We start from the raw sequence: 21,762 nt of genomic DNA, 5'->3' as shown, positions 1-21,762 counted from the left end.
ACAACCAGAAAAGTTCTCAGAAAGGTAAAGCTGGGCAGAAACGGCTCAAATCTGCATTCATTCATTTGACCAGTGTATATTAACCGTGTAGTGTGTTTCAGACTCTGTACTAGGCACTGGAAGTAAAATGATAATTACCTATGGTACCTGTCTTCATGGAGCATATGATCTAGTGCGGTAAAACAAACAAGTAAACAGTGATTGAAATAGAATAAATTGAGGGCCAAGGAGCCCTGGTGGTTCAGTGGTTAAGCGCCTGGCTGCTAATCAAAAGGTCAGCAGTTAGAACTCACCAGTCACTCCACAGAAGAAAGATGTGGCAATCTGCTCCCATAAAGATTACAGCCTTGGAAACCCTATGGGGCAGTTCTGCTCTGTCCTATAGGACCACTATGAGTCAGAATCTACTTGATGGCCATGCATTTGGTTTGGTTTTTTTGGTAAGTTGAGGGCCATGATAGGTTAGTGCAGTGTGCTATCAGAGAAGCAAGGAAACATCTCAGACACAAGAAGGACTGGGGGTCAGGCACACTGTCTCTTAGGATCAGGTATGTAAGCAGAGAACTGAAGGATAAGTTCACATTAGCCAGGTAATCTGGTATCTTCCACTTGCCCTTTGTTCTGGTTGTCTTTTGCTGAGTAACTACCCCAAAAGTTAGTGACTTAAAATCGCAGCAGTTATTTATTGTGATCACAAATCTGAAATGTGGGCAGAGTTTGGTAAGAACACTTGTCTCGGCACCATGTGGTGTAAACTGGAGCGGCTCAGCTGAAGGTTGAAGGATCCTCTTCCAAGATGGCACACTCACATGACTGATAAATGTTACTTAGCCCCGTTTCAAGTGGGTCTCTCCCTGCTCTGGGTTTCCTCACAACATGGTGCCTGAGTTCCCAGAGTGAGTGAGCAAAGAGAGAGAGCCAGGAGGAAGCTGTATCACGTTTTATGACTTAGCCTCAAAATCGCATAGCCTCATATCTGCCTTATCCTATTAGTCGAGGTAGTTATAAAGGCCCACTCAAGGATAGACTCACCTTTTGACGGGGGCATGACAGTGCTCTGGAAGAACAGGTGGGACAGTAAATGTTGTTGCAGACATTTTTGGAAAACTTCATCTACCACACACCCCTAATCTCTTCTCTATACTTCTCCACCCTGGTCTGGCTTCAAGAGCTTACTCTATGTACTGCATCAACAACAGGCTCTCTTGTCCTCTGGCTTTCTGTTGGATTTAGCTAAACGGAGCACCAGCAAGAGGTTAAAGGGGAGAGCAGAATTAATTCAGTATATTTATTCCCCCAGTGTTCTACCTACATCCCATTCCTAATTGGTTGCTAACCAAAAAGTCAGCAGTTCGAATCCACCAGCTACTCGTTGGAAATCCTATGAAGCAGTTCATCTCTGTCTTATAGGGTCACTATGGGTCAGAACTGACTCAATGGCAATTTTTTTTCTTTTTTTATGTATTATAGGAATGGATATATGCATCCTTAACATGATAAAAAATGTATATATCTCAGCCATAAAGCTAGCATTTTAGTATTATATTTAATGAAAAAAAAAACACTAGAGACATTCTGACTAAGGTTAGTAGCAAGGCAAGGATGGCCACCATCTTGACTACATTTAGCAATGTGTTGGGGGTGTTAGTCAATACAACTAGAGAAAACAGGTGAAGACATATGAATTGGAAAAAAGTAAAACTACTTCTATTTGCATGTGATGTGATGGTATACCCAAAAACTCTTAGAGAATAAATGATAAAACTGACTCAAACAAACAAATAAACAAAAAATCAGCAAGATAGTAGGATACACAATTAACAAGCAAAAATAAATAGGCTTCATATGCACAAATAACAATCGAACAGCATGCATAATGGAAAAGACAATCCCATTTATAATAGTGAAAAAAAGATTAATACTTAAAAGTAAACTTAGTAAGAAATACATAAAACCTATATGAAGAAAAATACTTTTAAAAAAAAATCCTGAAGGACGAAAAAGTAGATTTGAACAAACGGAAAGACATTCCTTGATTTGGGATAGGACATCTCTTGGTCAAGCAATCCCAGTGGATGGCACTCAGAGCAGAAACAGCCCTCCCCTACTAAGGCCTGCCCACTTTGCAGATGTGCATCCAGATCTTGATTTCTAAGATTTAGTAGGGAAATACCATTCCCTACTAAAATTTCTCCTTGGAGAAATGATTGTGTCCAGGGCTGGGGCAAGAAAACCACAAGATGAGCCTGGACCATATTTTTGTGCTAAGAAGTAAAGGAGTACTGTTTAAAAAGTGGAAGCATGTCACAGGGACACAGCAGTCAGCTTGAAGGGCTCCAATTGACACATTTGGGGTAATAGATATACATACATATACACACACACACATACACACACATAAGCAAACAAGCAAATACATAGAGAAATAAAAAAGTCTTCCTTATAATAGAATGCTGATTTATAAAAACAGAAAAAAAAAGAATAATTTAGAAAATCACCATTTTGCAACCATCACAGTAAAATTTGATCCAGGCAAGAATCATCAATAGATGCTAATTCTGAGGGTGGAAGGGTGGAGAGACGGGGCTCGATGAATGATAAGAGTATTTCCCACATTTATTTATTAACTACAAAAGGGAAAATGGTAACTATATAGTGGAGAACTGGACAATACCTTAAGCAAATGATCACATTTAACATCACCTCTTAAGGGCAAACAGCTATGATGTCAATGCAGATGTAATATCCTGAGAAGAGAGAACCTCACTTATGTAGTTGTCCTGCCAACAGGGCATGACCCGATTCAAATCATGAGGAAATATTACAGAAACCCAAATTCAGGAATATGTCATTAAATAACATGTAATTTTTCAAAATACATGTTTCAAAGTACTGTATTTTAAAAAAATAATAATGGTATGAAAGACTGAGGAACTGCCCCAAATTGTTATTTGTTGTTAGTTAGCATTGAGTTGGCTCCAACTCATGGTGACCCCACGTACAATAAAATGAAACATTGACCAGTCCTGGGCAATCTTCACGTCATTGGTACGCGCAAATTCATTGTTGCAGCCACTGTGTGTTTTGAGAGCCTTCCAACCTCGGGGGCTCTTCTTCCAGCACTATATCAGACAATATTCTGTTGTGGTCTGTAGGGTTTTCATTCGCTAATTTTTCGAAATAGATTGTCAGACCTTTCTTCATATTCTGTCTTAGTGTAGAAGCTCTGCCATAACCTGTTTACCATGGGTGACCCTGCTGGTATTTGAAATACTGGTAGCACAGCTTCTAGTATCATAGCAATACGCAAGTCATCACAGTCTGACAAACTGACAGAGGAGTGGTGGTGTCTCAAATTAAAGAAGACTAAAAGGCCATGATAATTAGATACAATTCATGATCCTACACTGGATCTTATAAAAGAAAAGCAAAATTGCTATAAAAATATATTATTGGGACAATCGACAAAATTGGAATATGAACTATAGATTAGGTAATGGTATCAGTGTTAAATTTCTTGAATTTCATAAGGCTCAGGATGATGGCAAAGGTCACTTCTGATGAGCAAAATATAAGACAGGATCCTTGCTCTCAAAGACTTTACATTCTAAGTGAGGAAAGAAAACGAGCACATGCGACAATCAAAGAGCAATACAAAACAAATGGCAAATGATTGGAACAGAAAGTGATTAACATGAGCTGCAGTGGTCTGAGAAGTCTTCACAGAGCAAGTGGAATATAAAAAAGGCCTTCGAGAAAGAAAAGGAAAGAAAGCCTTTTCTAATGTAAAGGTAACACCAACATGTGGGGGCAGTGATGGTTCTTTGGTGGAATCTGTGCCTTCCGTTCTGGAGACCCAGGTCCGATTCCCAGCCAACGCACCTCGGGCAAAGCCACCAGCCATCTGTCAGTAGGGGCTTGTTACTATGATGCCGAACAGGTTTCAGTGGCACTTCCAGACTGAGATGGACTAGGAAGAAAGGCCTAGCAATCTCCTTCCTAAAATCAGCCAGTGAAAACCCTTACGGATGACAATGGTCTGATCTGAAACCAATCATCATGAGAATGGTCCAGGACCAGGCAGCATTTGGTTCTGTTGTGCATGGGGTCCCCATGAGTCGGGGTGAACGTGATGGCAGCCGACAACAACAATATATCAGCGTGGGCAATGGAAAAAAGGTGGGGACGAGTACAGCTAGAAAGTAAAACAGTGCAGAACACTTGGTAAAAAGTGATAGAAACGATAGGAAAATTATTTGATATGTAGAGGAGAAGCACCATAAACTTCAAACAAAGCCTCAATACACATTCATTTCGTTAGAAAACATTGAATCATGCAACTATATGGGTTTTTAATTTATTATTATTTTTTTAATTGGGCAATCTTTAAGTACTTTGACCAAATATTTTTCTACTAAAAGTAAGTCCTTTCTTATAGAAGAAACATCTATCCACTGCTGTCCAAAAGAATTTTCTGTAATGATGCAAATATTCTATATCTGTGATGTCTAATACAGTAGCTACTAACCACATGTGGCTAGTGAAATAGATGTCCAGTGTGACTGACAAATCGAATAATTAGTTACGTTTAATTTTAATTTTTTATATTTAAATAGCCACATGCAGCCATTGGCTACCATATTGGACAGTGCAGGTGTATACAAAAGCTCTCTCATAACAGCCAGGATGAACGATAGAGATACATGCCCTCGTTTTCCTTTCAACCTCTTACATGTAGATACAGCTTCAGCACTCTCCCCTAACCCTTATTTTTGTAAAGGCAGAGGAGCATTACATAAGGTACTAGAGAGCTTAGAAAGAAATTAGGTCAGAGTTTCTCATTTCTGAAATGTAAAGGTCACCCTGAAAGATCATGAGGATTGAAGCTCCTTTGAAAACTAAGCAAATATTTGGAATTCCAGTTTCTTTCCTTTAGCTTACCCTTCTGCCCATGGTAATGAAGACTGTAGTTCAAGTGATCAAAATCTTGAGGCAGCCTTCACAATGGTCTCCCACCATGGCTCCACAGGAAGGGCATAGGGGGGTCAGGATGCTTGGAGGTGCTTCCCTATGATCTCAGCCTTTTGCGCCCCACAGAAGACTAGCAAATTAAGTTGCCCCTGTGCAAATTCAGCTCCCAAAATTTTGGCACATTTAGGCTTTTCCTTGGGTATAAAAATCCTTCAGACGCTTATGCTCAAGATTATACATTTTCTCTCCTAAAAATAAGTGAGCAGCAGGTGCCATACCAAACAAGTGTTAAATGATTTAAGCTGCAGTTGGGAAGGCTCCATAATGTAATTCATTCCAGTTACTGCTCATTTGGAGCTGGGGGAGCCTTTTGATCTAGCTTCATGAATTTCAGATCATTTCTATTGGACAGTTATAATTTTGTTATCAGTCTTTGCAAATTGAACTTATAGTCCATTTGGAGTAATGAGCATGCGCACACACACACACACACACACACACACACTCCTATCAAAGGCCAACTTCAGTCAGCGCTGCTAAGAATAGATAATATGCAATACTTAAGGGTTACTTCTAATTCCTTTCCAACATTCTCTACGACATTTTGTGCCGTGGCTCTATTTTATCACTGCTAGAAAAAATACCATAAATAATCAGCTTCGGATGGGCAAGGGATGGCAGCTAACAACAACAACGTGAGCAAAGGAAAAAGGGTGAGGAGGAATACCAGCTGGAAAGTAAACAGTGCACAGCCTCTCTTCTGATGACAAAATAACGCCGAGTGTTTGGTACAACAGGAAGAGCAAAACTTCATCCCGGGTTTTTAGATAAAGTCAAAATTCCAAATATTCTGTCCCATTGTCCCAATCAAAGCAGGCCAGAAATCTCCATGTTGTTTTGCAAATCAGCATTATTACATCTGACATGTATTTAAATCTCTAAAAGGGGGAGCCAAATAGGATAGACAATGACATGTCAAGCTCAGGTTAGCTGAGATTATGTGTGTATATAACTACGTTGTTGTTATTAGTTGCCATCAAGTTGGCTCCAACTCATGGCAACCTTATGTATAACAGAATGAAATGCTGCCGAGTCCTGGGTCACCATCACGAACATTGGTATACATGAAGCCATTGCTGTGGCTACTGTGTCAGTCCATCTCATTGAGGGCTTCCTTTGTTTTCATTGGTCCTCTGCTTTACCAAGCATGGTGTTCTTTTCTAGGGATTGATGTTTTCTGATGACGTGTCCAAAGTCAGTGAGTTGAAGTCTAGTCATCCTCTCTTCTAGGGAACATTCTAATTGTATTTCTCCTGAGACTTATTTGTTCATTCTTTTGACAGTCCACAGTATAGTCAATATTCTTTGCCAACATATGTGTACATACATGTGCACATATAACGAGAAGCCCTCGTGGCACAAAGGTTAAGTGCTTAGCTGCTAACCAAAAGGTCGGCTGTTCAAACTCACCAGCAGTTCCACAGGAGAAAAGACCTGGCAATCTGCTCCTGTAAAGATTACAGTCTAGGAAACCCTGTGGGGTAGTTCTACTGTCATATAGGGTTGCTGTGAGTCAGAATCAACTCAACGGCATACAACAAAAAATATACATGTAACATCCTGCTTGGTAAAGTAGAGGGAAAAAAAAAGAGGAAGACCCTCGATGAGATGGACTGACACAGTGGCTGCAACAATGGGCTCAAACATATCAATGACTGTGAGGATGGCGCAGGACTGGGCAGTGTTCCATTCTGTGGTACACAGGGTCACTATGAGTCGGAACCGACTTGATGGCACCTAACAACAACATGTATATAACATTAATATGCAAACAACATGTAAGAGGGCATGAAAACAGGAGGCTTCTAGCAAGAATCAGACATTAGGTAGGTAAGGTCAGTTGTTGTAGCTGAGGGAAGCCTGAAGAACGAGCCTCACAGTCTTTGAGGACACCTGCATTTCTCATGGACAGGGAGCGAGTGTGCTGGGAGACTTGACAGGGACGTTCTGTTAACGAGCACACGCTTCCGTATAAACCTATCTAAACCAAAACCCAACCCCGTTGGCGTCAAGTCAATTCCGACTTAAAGTGACTCTATAGGACAAAGCAGAACTGCTCCATACAGTGTTCGAGACTGTAATCTTTACGGGAACAGACTGTCTCATGTTTCTCCCACGGAGTGGCTGGTGGCTTTGAATCGCCGAATTTTCAATTAGCAGCCGAGTGCTTTAACCACTGCACCACCAGGGCTACTTGTTAGGAGGCTAAAATCCGAATTCAGGGCTCTGGCTCTAGGGGAAGATTCTCTCTCTGTCGGGTCCGGGGGAAGGTCTTTGTCTCTTTTCAGCTTCTGTTCCTCAGTTCCTTGGCGATCTTCATGTGGTGTAGCATCTATCTTCCCCCATCTGTGCTTCCTTGCTTCTGTGCCTAAGCTGCTCCTTTTATCTCTTTCTCTCCCTCTCTCTCTGTTTCTCCCTCTCTCCCTCCCTCCCTCCTTCCCTCTCTCTCTCTCAAAACTGATTGGCTTAAGACACACCCCATAGTGATATAGCTTCATTAACATAACAAAGAAAACCCTATCCCTCCGCCCCCATGGGATTATATCCACATGTATAGCGGTTAGGATTTACAGCACATATTTTGGGGGTACACAGTTCAATCCTTAACAGATGGGAAACATGCCTCCACCACTCCCAGAAACCCTTAACACCCTCCCTTCCCCTTCCCCACCTCCCTATCCAATAAGGCTATTCCCCTTCCTCCTGACCAAGCATTAGTTCCTTGATGAACTAGACTTTCCTCTACCTGTATTTGATGTCTTACCTACCTTCTCTAAGCCTTTGTTTTTTATTTGGCAAATGGGACTAATTACAATAAACTTTCATTATTGTTAAATTAAGTGAGATAATGCATATAAAGTGTCTAATACATTGCAGGAACATTTTAGGAACTCTACCAGCATTAATCACTATTACCCTGATTTTAGAAAATCATTCTCCTTACAATCAACTGCTCAAGACCAGGGATAAGAAAATCTTTTCCCTTTTGATAAGATTGTGTAGAGATAGTTTAGTTAAAGATAATTGCTAACACATCTCTACTTTTTGATATATGGCTTGAAAAAAATCACTTTCAACATATGTTTTCATGCTCTCCCTTCTTAATAATTCTGAACGGTGGAATTTTAAAACTACCTGAAAATTTTTCCAAGCTCTTTGGAGGTATAGCACTCTTGATTACCCCCATAATTTGAGACTCAAAATGGTCAATAGGCATTGTAGTCATCCACTGAACCAATATTTAGTGAGCACCTACAATGCAGAAGGCTCCAGGCTAGTTGCTACGTGAGATTAAAGGGGCAAAGACAATTGCTTTTCCCTGGAAAGTATACAATGTGGAGAAGTTGGTAGATCAACACAAGTCACAACTACCCAAGGTAGCACGCGATGAGTCAACTGTAAGTGAAACTGACATTAACTAGGACACTGGTAGAAAACGGATGGAACTCAAACTGGCATAACTTGTTCTGTCATCAAGTTGGCTCCAACTTAAAGTGACCTTATGTACAACAAAAGGAAACATTGCCTGATCCTGCGCCATCCTCACGATAGTAGATATGTTTGAGCCCATTGTTGCCACCACCGTGTCACTCCATCTCATTGAGGGTCTTCTTTGTCACTGACCCTCTACTTTACCAACCACAATGTCCTTTTCCAAGGATCAGTCCTTCCTGATAACATGTCTAAATGAATAATTTCTTTTATAAGGATCAGCACAAAGCTGGTTTCTATAAGGCAGATGTTAAAGATGTTCCAAATGTCCAACTTCTCCAAACTGCTGTACCACTCCATCATCTCTAACATCAACTACTCCCCTTCCCCTCAGTACTCTCCCTCCCTTCTTTGGGATCCATAATTCACTGCAACATCTCACAGAACTCACGAACCGTACTTACAGTTAAGTGGTTTATTAGGTGAGTAATAGGATACAACTCAGGATCAGAATCAACTTGGAAGTAACAGGAACGACTCAGGATACAGTTCTTCAATCAGGACAGCTTTATCTTGCCCATTGCTGTCAGGCCCTGCCATGGCCTTCTTGGGCAAGTGTTATAACTCTTAGCTCCGTGAGTTTGCAAGCCCACCACGGCCGTCTCGCACTGCTATCGCTCTTGCTGCTGCTGTGCCACCATCTCTCATTATCCTCAGGGTTATAACTCCTTCTCTCTCTCCATGTCTCCCTCTAAAACCTCTCTCAGGGAAGCTGGTTATATCGCAAGCTTTTTATCAATTTCAAGGCTGCCCCTCTCAGCAAGACCATGAACTAACCAATCCCCTACAAGGGTTCCATGCACCTTATTTGTATTAGCCACCCCCACAAGGGTTTCATGTACCTTCTTTGCATTATTAGCAAGCTGCCCAATCCCTTTGGTGGGCCACAACCACCTTATTTGCATAGCCCCACCCAATCATTTTATGGGAGTCACAAGACCATGCATGACTAGAAGGGTCATATTAAGTAATTCACTGCCCCACAATGTCCAAAGTGAGACGAAGTCTCACCATCCCTGCTTCTAAGGAGCATTCTTGGCCGTAACTTGAGGAAAATTAATAAAAGAACTGTATGTGAAGATGAGGGGCAGGGTATATGGAAACCACAAAGAGAGTACAGTACTGAAAACATAGTAATAATAGGGTATCATTGTCACAAGTATGCTTGAAGAGGTGAGAGAAGAAAGCATTGACTAGAAGCAGGAGAGAACAAGCTGCATAGATAGGCCGCCTGACAGGAGCTGACAGGGGATCCTGCAAGGCTGAGGGCAAGGGAGCTGGTTGATGTAATCTATGCCTGTCAGCCTCCCAGGGTAGAAAATAAGGTGGGAAGAGGATCTGAAAGGGCAAGCAGAATATGTCCACTACACCAGGTCAGCACCCAAAAGGATATTTTCTTGACGTACTGATAGAGACAGGATTGTGAGTGTAATGGCTCACCTTGTTATGGAAAATTCCCTCCACTTGGACTCTCCTGGGCATTTGGGATTTGAATCATGTTGGAACCGGTCCCGGGAGACTCCTTCAAACCTGGAGGGCATTAGACAAGATGAACCTTGGATGGGATTGTAGCAGACTGGAAAGTGAACTATAAATGAGGAATTCTGGGCTCGTTTCATACCTTTCCTCCAGGGGAAGAACACAGGCAATGGCCCCTCAAATAATCTCCCCTGTAGCCCTGCTTGTTTATGGTCGGGAGAGGTTCTGCCAAAACACCCCGTAAAAGAAAGAAAACAGAGATGAGATTATTTCTTAACTAAGCTGCTATGTAAAGTTTTAAACATCACTTAACTGGGCTATTTTCACACTAGTTAAAATAGTTGGCACAGGGTATTTTTCATGACCTGATTGTACTAAACCTTTTCCCCCAGGGTTTCCTGGTGGGAAGTGATGTTTACTGCTTCCAGTGGGACCCTACGCTTCCTGCCAACGTAATTGTGGGTGGTGGTGCCATTTGGAAAGAGCAATCATCTTCCATACTATTAAATATTGGTTTCAGTTCAACATAGCTCTGAAGAGAAAGTGATATTCTGGCATTTTCAGTTCCTTGATTGCAAAATGCATTAGCCTGCATACATACATAGTGGCTTTCCAATTCAAAACGATGCTTTTGTTTTGAATCCCAATAAGTTTTCCATCCTTGCCTGCAACCTCCAAATGATTTCATCTCTACTCTTTTCTTAGCATCGTCTGTGGATAAGAACGCAAACAAAATTTCAAGTTCCCTCTGGCATCTCTGCGTCTCTGAGGGCTTTATTTATACTTGGTTAATAGGGATTGATTGTACTATAGGATAAACAACCTTCAGTTTATGTAGGAATGTTTCAACATCCCATTTTCCATTTGCACATGTTCTCAATAAGTAACTCATCAACCAAGTCTTATTTTCTGTGCTCTTCAGTGTTCACCTTAGGGTCCGTTCTTTTTCCTAATATTGCAAGGTAGTAGCAAATAATGTCATAGTTAAGATTTCAAAGGTACAATAATATAACCTCCTCATCTCTTTTGCCCATAATGAAAATCCATATTTCAGCTATAGTTTACCTAGGGACTATGTCATAACCAAATGGTATGCTTTTTGGAAATTCATCTTCTGCTTTTTTTTTCATCCATGAATCCTCTATTTAAATATCTCTGATGGCAGCTAGTCTCCAATAGGATAAAAGCCAAGCTCCTAAGGCTGCCATTTATGCATTCCCCGAATATGTACTGAGTGCCATCTGTGTCAGGCACTGTTCTATGTGCTGAGGACACTGCTGTTGTTGTTGTTAGGTGCCGTTGAGTCGGTCTTGACTTACAGTGACCCTGTGTACAACAGAACAAAACACTGCCCAGTCCTGCACCAGCCTCACAATCATTATTATGCTTGAGTCCATCATTGCAGCCACTGTGTCAATCCATCTCATTGAGGGTCTTCCTCCTTTTTGCCGACCCTCTACTTTACCAAGCATGATGAGGCCATAAATACTGTTGAATATTGTCCATGCTCAACTACTTGGCTTTCACCAACATTCTACCCTTTTTCACTCCTTGACTTTACATACTTTGCACCCCAGAGCACACTTCTATCGCCTTTTCTTCCTGAAATTTCCTACTTCTTCTGGACTCTCCTAAGCAACACTGTCTATGGGAGTCCTCCCCAACTCCCTCTAGCTGAGTTCATCACCCCTCCCTCTGACCCCATAGGGAAGATTTGTTCCTATCTTTAGTACAGCCCTTATCACATTGCTGAATTGTGGGCATGTCTGTCTCTCCCCAAATCTGTGAGCTCCGTGAGAGCGAAGTTGGCATTTAGTCTATCCCAGACACCAAGCACAGGGGCCCTGGTGGTGTGAACAGTTAAGTGCTCAGCTGCTAACCAAAACGTTGGTAGGTCAAACCCACCCAGTGGCTCCGAGGGAGAAAGACCTGGTGTGATGGTTAAGACTGTAGGTCAATTTGGCTAGGCCGTGATTCTCAGTGTTTTGGCAGTTGTATAATGTTGTGATCACTTCTCTGTTGAAATCTGATATGCAATCACCCCCATGATGGGATCTGCTAAGCGGTACCAGTGGGGTCGGGGCCCATGGTGACTCATTGCCCTCTCAGCCTTCTTCTCTCCGCCCTCTGCCGGCTACTTCTTCTTGCTCACCTTGCCAAAGTTTTTGACTTGTTCCAGACCCAGCAGCTGCCTCTTGTCTCACCTCTGGTTCTTGGGACTTGAGCTAGCAGCTTACCTGTCGACCTTGGAATTCTTTGATCTTCACAGCCTGTGAGCAAGAGTCCTGTTTCTCGACATGCTGATCTTGGGTTCGCCAGCCCCTGCATCTACGTGAATCAGGAGAAACTTTGTGGTCTTTTTTGCTGGTCTTGGAATTCGTCAACCTTCACAGTCTGTGAGCAGGAGCCCTGCTCTCCAACCTGCCGACCTTGGGTTTGCCAGCTTGTGCGGCTACATGAATTTGGGAGATGCCTCTACCCTGATCCATGGACTTGGGATGTTCTAACCTCTACAGTCGTGTGAGCTGTTTCCTTGATTAAATCTATATATGTATGTATATATATATATGCTTTACTGGTTTTGCTTCTCTAGAGAACCCAGCCTAACACACCTGGCAATCTGCTTCCATAAGATTACAGCCAAGCAAACTCTATGGGGCAGTTCTACTCTGTCCTGTAGGGTCAATATGAGTCAGAATTGACTCAATGACACACAACAACAACAGATGCTGAGCGCAGTTTAAGTGCTCAGAGACTTGCTGAATGAATAAATGAATACATGAATGACCCTAAAGAGCAGAGGACAATATACTAGTTGATATCCCAAGAAGAGAAGAAATTGTCTCACCCACAATTCAGAATTATTCAGCTGAAACTAAGAGCCACATTGAGACCACCAGTTATGGGACACTCTTCAGCACCAGGTGGGAGGCTGGTAGGCTAAGGCTGCTGGGGATCACAAACTTGGCACGCACATTACTTGTGCATCATCTGCCCTGTCCCCAGCACAGCAAAACAGACTGTCTACATCTCCTAGGAGGCTTCTCTAGAGAGCAGCACAACCTCAAGGACGGGGGCATAAGTCACAGGAAGTCAGAAAGTCCTGACCTCTATTGACATGTGCCCTGATTGTCCCAAGTAGGGCCACTGTCTCTCCAGACACATTGTAATCTCTCAGGAAAGAGATTATGTCTGGAACCTCTGTCATTTCTGCTCCCCCAGCCCCTGTCTCATGCAGGACTAAAATCTCAGCACATGCTTATTAGCACAAAGAAAATTGTTCTGGGTAAACGAAAAGGAGAAGGGGATCGCGTTAGTCAGGAAACACCTGCTTTTGTAACAAATCCATCCCAAAACATCAGTGTCTTATCACCAAAACCAAAAACATCCCAAACTTATTGCCATCGAGCCAATTCTGACTCATAGCGGCCCTACAGGACAGAGTAGAACTGCCCCACAAGGTTTCCAAAGCTGTAAATCTTTCCAGAAGCAGACTGCCACAGCTTTCTCCCACCGAGCAGCTGGTGTGTTCGAACCACTAACCTTTTGGTTAGTAGCAGAGCGCTTAACCACTACATCACCAGGACTCCTCTGTCTTATCACCAAAACCAAAACCAAACCCATTGCCGCTGAGTCCATTCTGACTCATAGCAACCCTATAGAACAGACTAGAACTGCCCTATAGGGTTTCCAGGGAGTGGCTTGTGGATTCGAACTGCCAACCTTTTGGTTAGCAGTTGAGCTTTTAACCACTGCGTCACCAGGGCTACCTGTCTTATCACAGCAGAGGTTTATTTCTCACGTTTGTAACAGATCAGGGTAGGTTTACTGCTCAGCAGTCAGCTTTTCTCCAGGTAGTAGTTCAGAGACCCTGGTCTTCCATCTTGTGGTTTCACCAACCAGGGCTACAGTATCTTCTTCATCCATCCAATGGAGCGAGAAAGAGAACCTGGAGGAGGCACATGTGTTGCTTTCACACTTTGGCCCATGTCGTAGTTTCCTAGAGCTGTGGCAACAGAAATACCCAAGTGGGCAGCTTTAAAGAACAGAAATTTATTTTCTCACAGTTCTGGAGGCTAAAGTCCAAATCAGGCTCTTGACCATGTCTTTTCCTTTTGTGATCCTCTCTCCTAGTTTCTTGGTGTCCCTTAGTGTTCCGTAGCATCTGTCATCCCCTTGTGTCTATCTCTGTGTCTATACTCATTTTTTTATAACTCAGAAGTGATTGGGTTTAGGATCCATCCTACACTGGTATGGCCTCATTAACAGAACAAAAGAAAAACTCTTATTTCCAGAAAGGATCATGTTTAAAGGTACAGGGGTTAGGATTTCAACACATATTTTGGGGGGACAAATTCAATTCAATCTACAACAGCCCAGAGTGGCACACATCATTTCTGTCCCCATTCCATGGGTAAGAGCTAGCCACACAGTCACTCCCAGAGGCAATCCACTGGAAAATGCAGTCCTGGCTGAGCAGCCCAACCCAATAACAACACTGTACACTAGAAGAGCAAACCCCAATTTTGGTGTTCAGTTAAACATTCCTGACCCAGGGATTAGTTCTTCAGGAAGTGGTAGTAAGAGATATTTCCCAGTGAAATGAATCCCATTTCTCTAGAATGAAGCTTATTTTGACCATAAAATACAGTCTTCTGACTCATCCATTATTCCTATAGGACCCGCATCTTCTCCTAGGATTGCTGCTAAACTTCTGAGAATCTCCATGAAGACTTGGAGCTTCAATTTGAGAGTTCAGAGACATTTCTCTCTTCTTAAAGAATATTCTGGGTAAAGATACAGCACTTTCCAAACTGTGTTCTGAAGAACACTGGTAGTATTGTATGTAAAATTTTACCTGGTAATTAAGTTTGGGGAACCCAGCATACTGTACTTCCTTCTAGAAGGTGACTAGTTAAAAAAACAAACAACAACAACAAAAAAAAACAGTTGCCCTCAAGTCAATCCAATTCATGGTGATGTCTGTCAGAGTAGAACTGTTTCCTGGAGTTTTCAATAGCTGCTATTTTGGAAGTAGATCTCCAGGCCTTCCTTCTGAGATGCCTCTGGGTGGACTCGAACCTCCAAACTTTTGGTCAGCAGTCAAGCGCATTAACGATTTGCTCCACCCAGAGACTTCCCTAGAAGATGAACACAATGCAGATTAGCACAAAGATTCTTGGAAATTCTGTAGAACAAAGTCTGTGCCGCTTTGTTCAAATGCCTCAAACTTAGGTAAACACTAAGTTTATATTTTAAACATCTATTAATGCCAAAATGCTGTAAAGAGAAAAATAATAATAAACATGAAAAATAGCATTTACTGAAAACCTCCCATGTGTCAGATGTCATGCTATCTAGTTTAATCCCTTATGAGATAAGAACCATTTCTCCACTGAACAAATGAAGAACATTAGACTCAAAGAGGTAAAGTATCAAAATCCCACCATTAAACTGTAACCTGTCTGGGTTATTGGGAAAAATGACCCAGAGATCATGTATTTTAGTCCTTTTAGAGATGCCGTCTATGAAAATAACCCAAATAATGTTGTGAAAATCCCAGGTCAATGCCAGCCCCATGGTGGGTGTCATGGATTGAATTGTGTCCCCAAAAAATATGTCCCAAATTGGCTGGGCCATGATTCCCAGTATTGTGTGGTTGTCCTCCATTTTGTGATCTGATTATCTTCTATTTTGTGATATGTTGTAAATTCTAACCTCTATATCTATGATTATGGTCCCATTTGGGAGTGAGCTGGCTGTTACATTAATGAGGCAGGATTAGGTCGTGTTAATAAGGATTAGGGTAGGATGCAACACCCTTACTCAGGCCACAGCCCTGATCCCAACATAAGGTGAGTTTCCCTGAGGTGTAGCCTGCATCACCTTTTATCTTACAAGAGATAAAAGGAGGGTGAAGAGCAGGGAGAGAGGAATCTCACTACCACCAAGAAAGAAGAGCCAGAAGCGAAGAATGTCCTTTGGACCAGGGTCCCTGAACTGAGAACCTCCTAGACCCAGGGGAAGATTAATACCAAGACACATGGAGATCTTCAAGGAACACCAGGCCTACCATTGTTGAAAGGAGATAAGGACCTTCCTCCCAGAGCTGACAGAGAGAGAAAGCCTTCCCCTAGAGCTGGCACCCTGATTTTGGACTTCTAGCCTCCTAAACTGTGAGAGAATAAATTTCTGTTTGCTAAAACCGTCCACTTGTGGTATCTCTATTATAGCAGAACTAGATAACTAAGACAGTGGGTGTTTATCCAAAGCTTTGCAAGCCAGACTAGCAAAACTCTACAAGAAAAACACTTTGGGCTTTCTAATTAGACTTTACCAACATGTGCACTCAGTAATGAGAATGAAAGAAAAACAGAGGGAGGTCCAGGACCCTGAATATAGAGTTTCCCACAGAAAGAAGTTTTTCTCTCTGGGATCAGTGAGTTCCAGTTCCCAAGTAGGGCTGAGAATACATGGGAACTAAGTTTCTACCAACACCCTCGCTAGGTAATGATAACATATCATTAAGTTGTATTGGCCCATACTTAAAATGCTTAGCTATTCACTTGGGGAGCTCAAAGGATAGACATTTCGTTCCTATTTACCACCCCTGTCTCCAGGAAATGTCTAAATTTCCTGAAATTATGACTGTGTCATTTCCATCTTCACATTCATTTTAGAAAAAACAAAAAAGTTTAGAGTATGACCAAAACCAAACTTGTTGCTGTTGAATTGATTCCAACTCATAGTGACCCTGTAGGACAGAGTGGAACTGCCTATAGGGTTTCCAAGGCTATAATCTTTACAGAAGCAGATTGCCACATCTTTCGCCTAAGGAGAGGCTGGTGGGTTTGAACCACTGACCTTTCAATTGGCAGCGGAGTGCTTTAACCACTGCACCACAGGGGTCCTTTTTAGATGATAGGAAAGATTATTTGATCATGAACAAAGAGATCATGATTCTAGCCACAATTCTACCAATAGCATCTCTGAACAAGTCTTACATTAATAACAACAATCAATACTATTTCTATTACTACTCCTGCTATCATCTGCTGTTATGATAAGGGTTCTGCATGCATTATCTCGTTTAACACTTACTTCCTGGGTGGTGCAAACAAAAGAATAACGTGCTCGGCTGCTAACCAATAGGTTAGAAGTTCGAGTCCACTAGAGGCATCTCAGAAGAAAGGTCTGGAGATTTACTTCTGGAAAATCAACCGTTGAAAACCCTATGGAACACATTTCTACTCTGACACACATGAGGTCACCATGAGTGGGAATCAACTCAATGGCAACTGGGTTTTTTTCCCCTGCAGAGCGGACATTTATCATCAACACCATTTTACAGATAAGAAAACTGAGAGTTGGAGAGCTCAAATAATGTGCACAAAGACACACAGACAGTGGGAGAACTATGGCTGTATGATTCCATGATCCAGATGGATGAATTCCAAGATCCATGATCTTACCAGTTCCCCACACTGCCTCCTCTGTAAGTTTCACATGTTTCATCCCTAACTGGAGAGAGCTTTCCTAGTCACTCTCTAAGGTTTCTTCCTATTTAAGTCTCCTATGATCTACATCACATACACTTTAAAGGTGATTCACTTCCTTCTAGGAATAAGCCTATAATTTCTGTTTTCACTCAGACCTAGGATGGAAACATATTCTGAGTAAAACTTCCTGGAATATACTTACCATTGATGGACTTAGCTTGATCAAGTAACTTCAATTTAGTTGCCGCCCTTGAGACAAGAGTTACTTTTGGGTTCTTAGCTTTCCTAATGAATAGAATCAGCTCTCCTCAACTGTGAGTTCTTGATCATCCAAATAAAGAATCCACCTGCCTTTATTATCCAAAAGTGCGTATCGTTGTTGTTGTTAGGTGCTTTTGAGTTGATTTCAACTCATTTCATTAGCCAGCTTTTAGTGTTTCTTTTCTTATGTCATTGGCAGTATGCCAAGCTACTCACTCCTTCAAAACTTTCAAAAAGGAAATAATAATGATGGTGCCCACTTTGGTTTAGCATTTTATGACAAATCTGATCTTTATAATCATGTGATGATGCCAGCCAAACATGTGTCTTCATTCCATTGAACACACAAGGGACTGAAGCTCAGGGTAGGGAAATGGCTTGCCCAAGGTGACTCTTAAGTAAATAGGGGAACAGGAAGAGAAACTAGATTTCTAATTCCTAAGACTCAAGGTTTACAATGAGTAAATGTTTCAAAGTTCTAAGCCCTTAGTAGGATAATGCTTTATATATTTTTTTTCCTAAACCTGGGATCTCACTAGAGGTACATAGCACAGGCATAAGGCTCTTTTTTTTTCTTACAAAATACAAAACATGAGAATAGAGCAGGAAAGGTGTCAAATGCGAATGGTGGTCTTCTCATGATTGTTAATAATTTCAAGCATTATAACCTCTGATACAGCTCTCATTTAATAAGCACCACAACCAGGGCCAGTCTTATGCATGCGTAGATGTAAAGGAAATTGCCTGGCGGATATGATCTGAGGCTCTGGGAAAAACCTCCTACCAAAGCAAGCTCCTCTCCTGACTCATTGCCGTGCTAGGGAGCCTTCCATTATCCCTCCTGAGTTAAGACATTGTTCCCCCAAAGAAGCTTAGTTTTCATATGCTAACCGAAAACCCTGGGAGAGTCAACTGTTTAAAGGCTACCACAGACAAATTATAGATTAATGCCACAGAAGTAGGCAAATCTGAACCATAATTAAGAAGGGAGTGGCAACAAAGAAAGGTTGGCGTTGGAAGGTCTAAGTCGCTGTCTCGTTCTGACTAGTTTTCCTGAGTCTTTTAACCATCAGTGTCCTTATTTTTTCCTAATCCTTTAATCAACTCCATTAGAGATCTTAAATGAGGAGTAAATAGCACATTAATGGAATTTTCAGGTGATTTTTTTTTTAGAAAGAGGTAGAAACACCGTCTAGGACAATAAATAATGCAGACTCTCTGACAAAGATATATTGAGGTCTAATTTGAGAGGGAAATGCAAGATATTTTCCTGGGCAGCAATAATCTAAAATACCAGTGATTCAATGAAGCAAAATAAACTTGGTCATGAAATCAAGACACAGAGGCTAGGAAAATGAGAGCATATTTGCCATCACCAATAACTAAAAAAGCTACAAAACTTTTTTAGGCCTAGAAGAGTTTAATATTACATAGTGCTACCCCATGCATGAAGAGTAACTTTCAGTCTAAGAGCCAAGAACAAAATATCACAGGATTTGGAGTAACAGAAGTAGTAGTGACTTGTGTCTTTGGGTGGTGTAAAGGGTTAACGCACTTGGATGCTAACCCAAAGGTTGAAGTTTCAAGTCCACCTGGAGGCACATGGGAAGTAAGGCCTGGAGATCTACTTCTGAAAAATCAGCCATTGAAAACCCAATGGAGTGCAGCTCTACTCTGACACACATGGGGTCGCCATGAGTCAGAGTCAACCTGATGGCAACTGGAAAATGACATTTGTAGTTATCATCATCGTCACCAATCATAACAATGCCTTCTGTTTGCGTGTTGTTGTCTTGTGACATTGAGTTGATTCCAACTCATGGCAAACCCACGTGTGACAAAGCAGAACTGCTCGATAGGGTTTTCTTGGCTGTGATCTTTACAAAAGCAGATGACCAGGCCTTTTCTCCCGTGATACTGCTGAGTGAATTGAACCGTCAACCTTTCAGTTACCAGGTGAGTGTAGACCATTTGCACCACGCAGGTACCTTCTGTTTGCATCCACCAAAAAAAAACCAAACCCATTGCTGTTGAGTCAATTTCAGTTCGTAGTGACCCTATAGGACAGAGTAGAACTGCCCATAGGGATTCCAAGGATCAGCTGGTGGATTCGAACTGCCAACCTTTTGGTTAGCAGCCAAGCTCTTAACCACTGTGCCACCAGGGCTCCTCTGTTTGCATAGCTCTTCACAATTTAAAAACACTTTCACATGCTTGGCTTCATTTGATCAACAAAATGACTCAGTCAGATGGACAAGAGAGGAATTATAACTCCCATCTTAGGATAGAAAATTAGAAGTCAAAGTGGGAAAGTAACTTCTGCAAAATTATTTAACTCATGAATCCAGCACCATCATACAATTTCAGAACTGGATGGCTCCTTAACATCATCTAATCCGATCCCCTCTTTTACATTCTAGGAGACCGAGTCTTGGAGAGAGAAAGTGACTTTCTCCAGGAGAATACAGTTAATTAGTGGGAAAGCAAGCACTTGAACCCAAAGCCTAGTCTTCTGATCTTTTCACAAAACTCTACTACCTCCTAGATGGTCTGGAAAGGATGATTGAATAGATCCAGGTTGGTTATAAAATTTGGCTGGAAGAATCCAGGGCTGCCTTTAATGATAGGTGAGAAAGAAAGATTTTCACTAAGATATTTGCAACAATAATGGCACTTGCAATGGAATAAATGGATGCCGTTTTGAACATCTCTGAATTAGAAAGATATAGATCAAATAGGCAGAGGCGAAAAATGACGCCAGCAATGTGGACGTTGATTTATGAAGAATCTGGAAGATTAAAAGTGCTAAATATGCATGAAATAGCTAATGACTGAGGAAAGACAAGGAAGTCTATAAATATTTGAAGGGTATAATAAATGCTATAGAGGAAGCAAAAATATTTTAAAAGGAAGAGGGAAAAAAGCCAAAAACTGTTAGGATTAATGGAGCCCAATGAAGAAAGGGAAAAATAAAAGTTGAGCATAAGGAAATACTTAAAATGAGATTTATTGTTTTCTAGATTTGTTCTTCAAGGCCAGAGGTGGAGTGTGCCATTTGGGACATTTAAAATCTGATGATTGGACCAAAATGCCTAAGCCAGAGACGGAAGCCATGTTCCATGGATACACAGGGCTGGAGCACAAACCCACGGAGGTCTCTTCCATCTCTCATTTCTGTAATCCTGGGAACCACACAAAATTGTTTCAATTTTCACTCATTTTGAAGGCTCCAGCTTGGAGCTGTGTGTATACATGCAGCGGACTCCCTGGGTGTTTACAACTGCACTGTTCAATGCAGGACCCTAGAGAGAAGTTCGCAAACTCAGCCAAGTATGGGAAAATCAGAATTTACTATATAAAACGGCTTCCCAAATAAATAAGATAATTGAGTTTAGCAGCCTTCATGGGGGAAGGATGTGTATGCCTACTTTCACTCAACTCCACCTGTCTGCCTGCTCCCACATGAAGAACTGATAGAATTAACTCCTGCCCCAGTAAAGAGCATATAAGAAGCAAAAGGTTGTCTTACAATCTTTGTCTCCTTGTTGCTAGTATTTTATATATGTTTCCTAGATTGTTCACCTGGGCACCAAATTCCCAACTGTGCCATGCCCATCAGTATTTGACATGGCTGTCTGGCCTGGGCAGGGTTTTGAACCAGTTCATTCCGGGAGAATTTGCATTCCCACCCCCAGATATACTGAATCAGAATCTACATTTTAAGAAGATCCCCAGGTGATGCTTATGCATTGGGGTAGAAATGCAGATTCTCAGCAGGGGTTTGAACTGGAACGAACCAGTTCAAAGCCCTGGGCCTGGGCTTGTCTTTCCTTCTTCTCAACCCCCATGCTCTTCTGGATCTTGATTCTGTGGTCAACTGTTTCCTTGCCTTGCCCCCTCCTCCCCCTGTGGTTTGATATTGAAATATAGCTGTTAGTGCTTGTGGTAAGAAAAATAATAGCACCTACAGCTGATGCTACACCGACGGAGTAAAGAGAAA

General features: G+C 41.8%; 1 long non-coding RNA gene across 1 annotated transcript; it reads right to left on the bottom strand.

Moving 5' to 3' along the window:
* Positions 1–9,977: 9,977 nt before the first annotated feature.
* Positions 9,978–14,981, bottom strand: LOC111820059 (uncharacterized). The gene is made up of 3 exons (XR_002823586.1): positions 14,861–14,981; positions 10,145–10,227; positions 9,978–10,053 (listed from the first exon to the last, which is right to left on the bottom strand). It is a non-coding gene; the product is annotated as an uncharacterized LOC111820059 (long non-coding RNA).
* Between the last annotated feature and the right edge of the window lie 6,781 nt (positions 14,982–21,762).

This window comes from Trichechus manatus, unplaced genomic scaffold, assembly GCF_000243295.1.
Source record: "Trichechus manatus latirostris isolate Lorelei unplaced genomic scaffold, TriManLat1.0 scaffold00025, whole genome shotgun sequence".
In the NCBI taxonomy this organism is placed as follows: Eukaryota; Metazoa; Chordata; class Mammalia; order Sirenia; family Trichechidae; genus Trichechus; species Trichechus manatus.
This window is presented reverse-complemented; position numbering and strand designations above follow the sequence as displayed.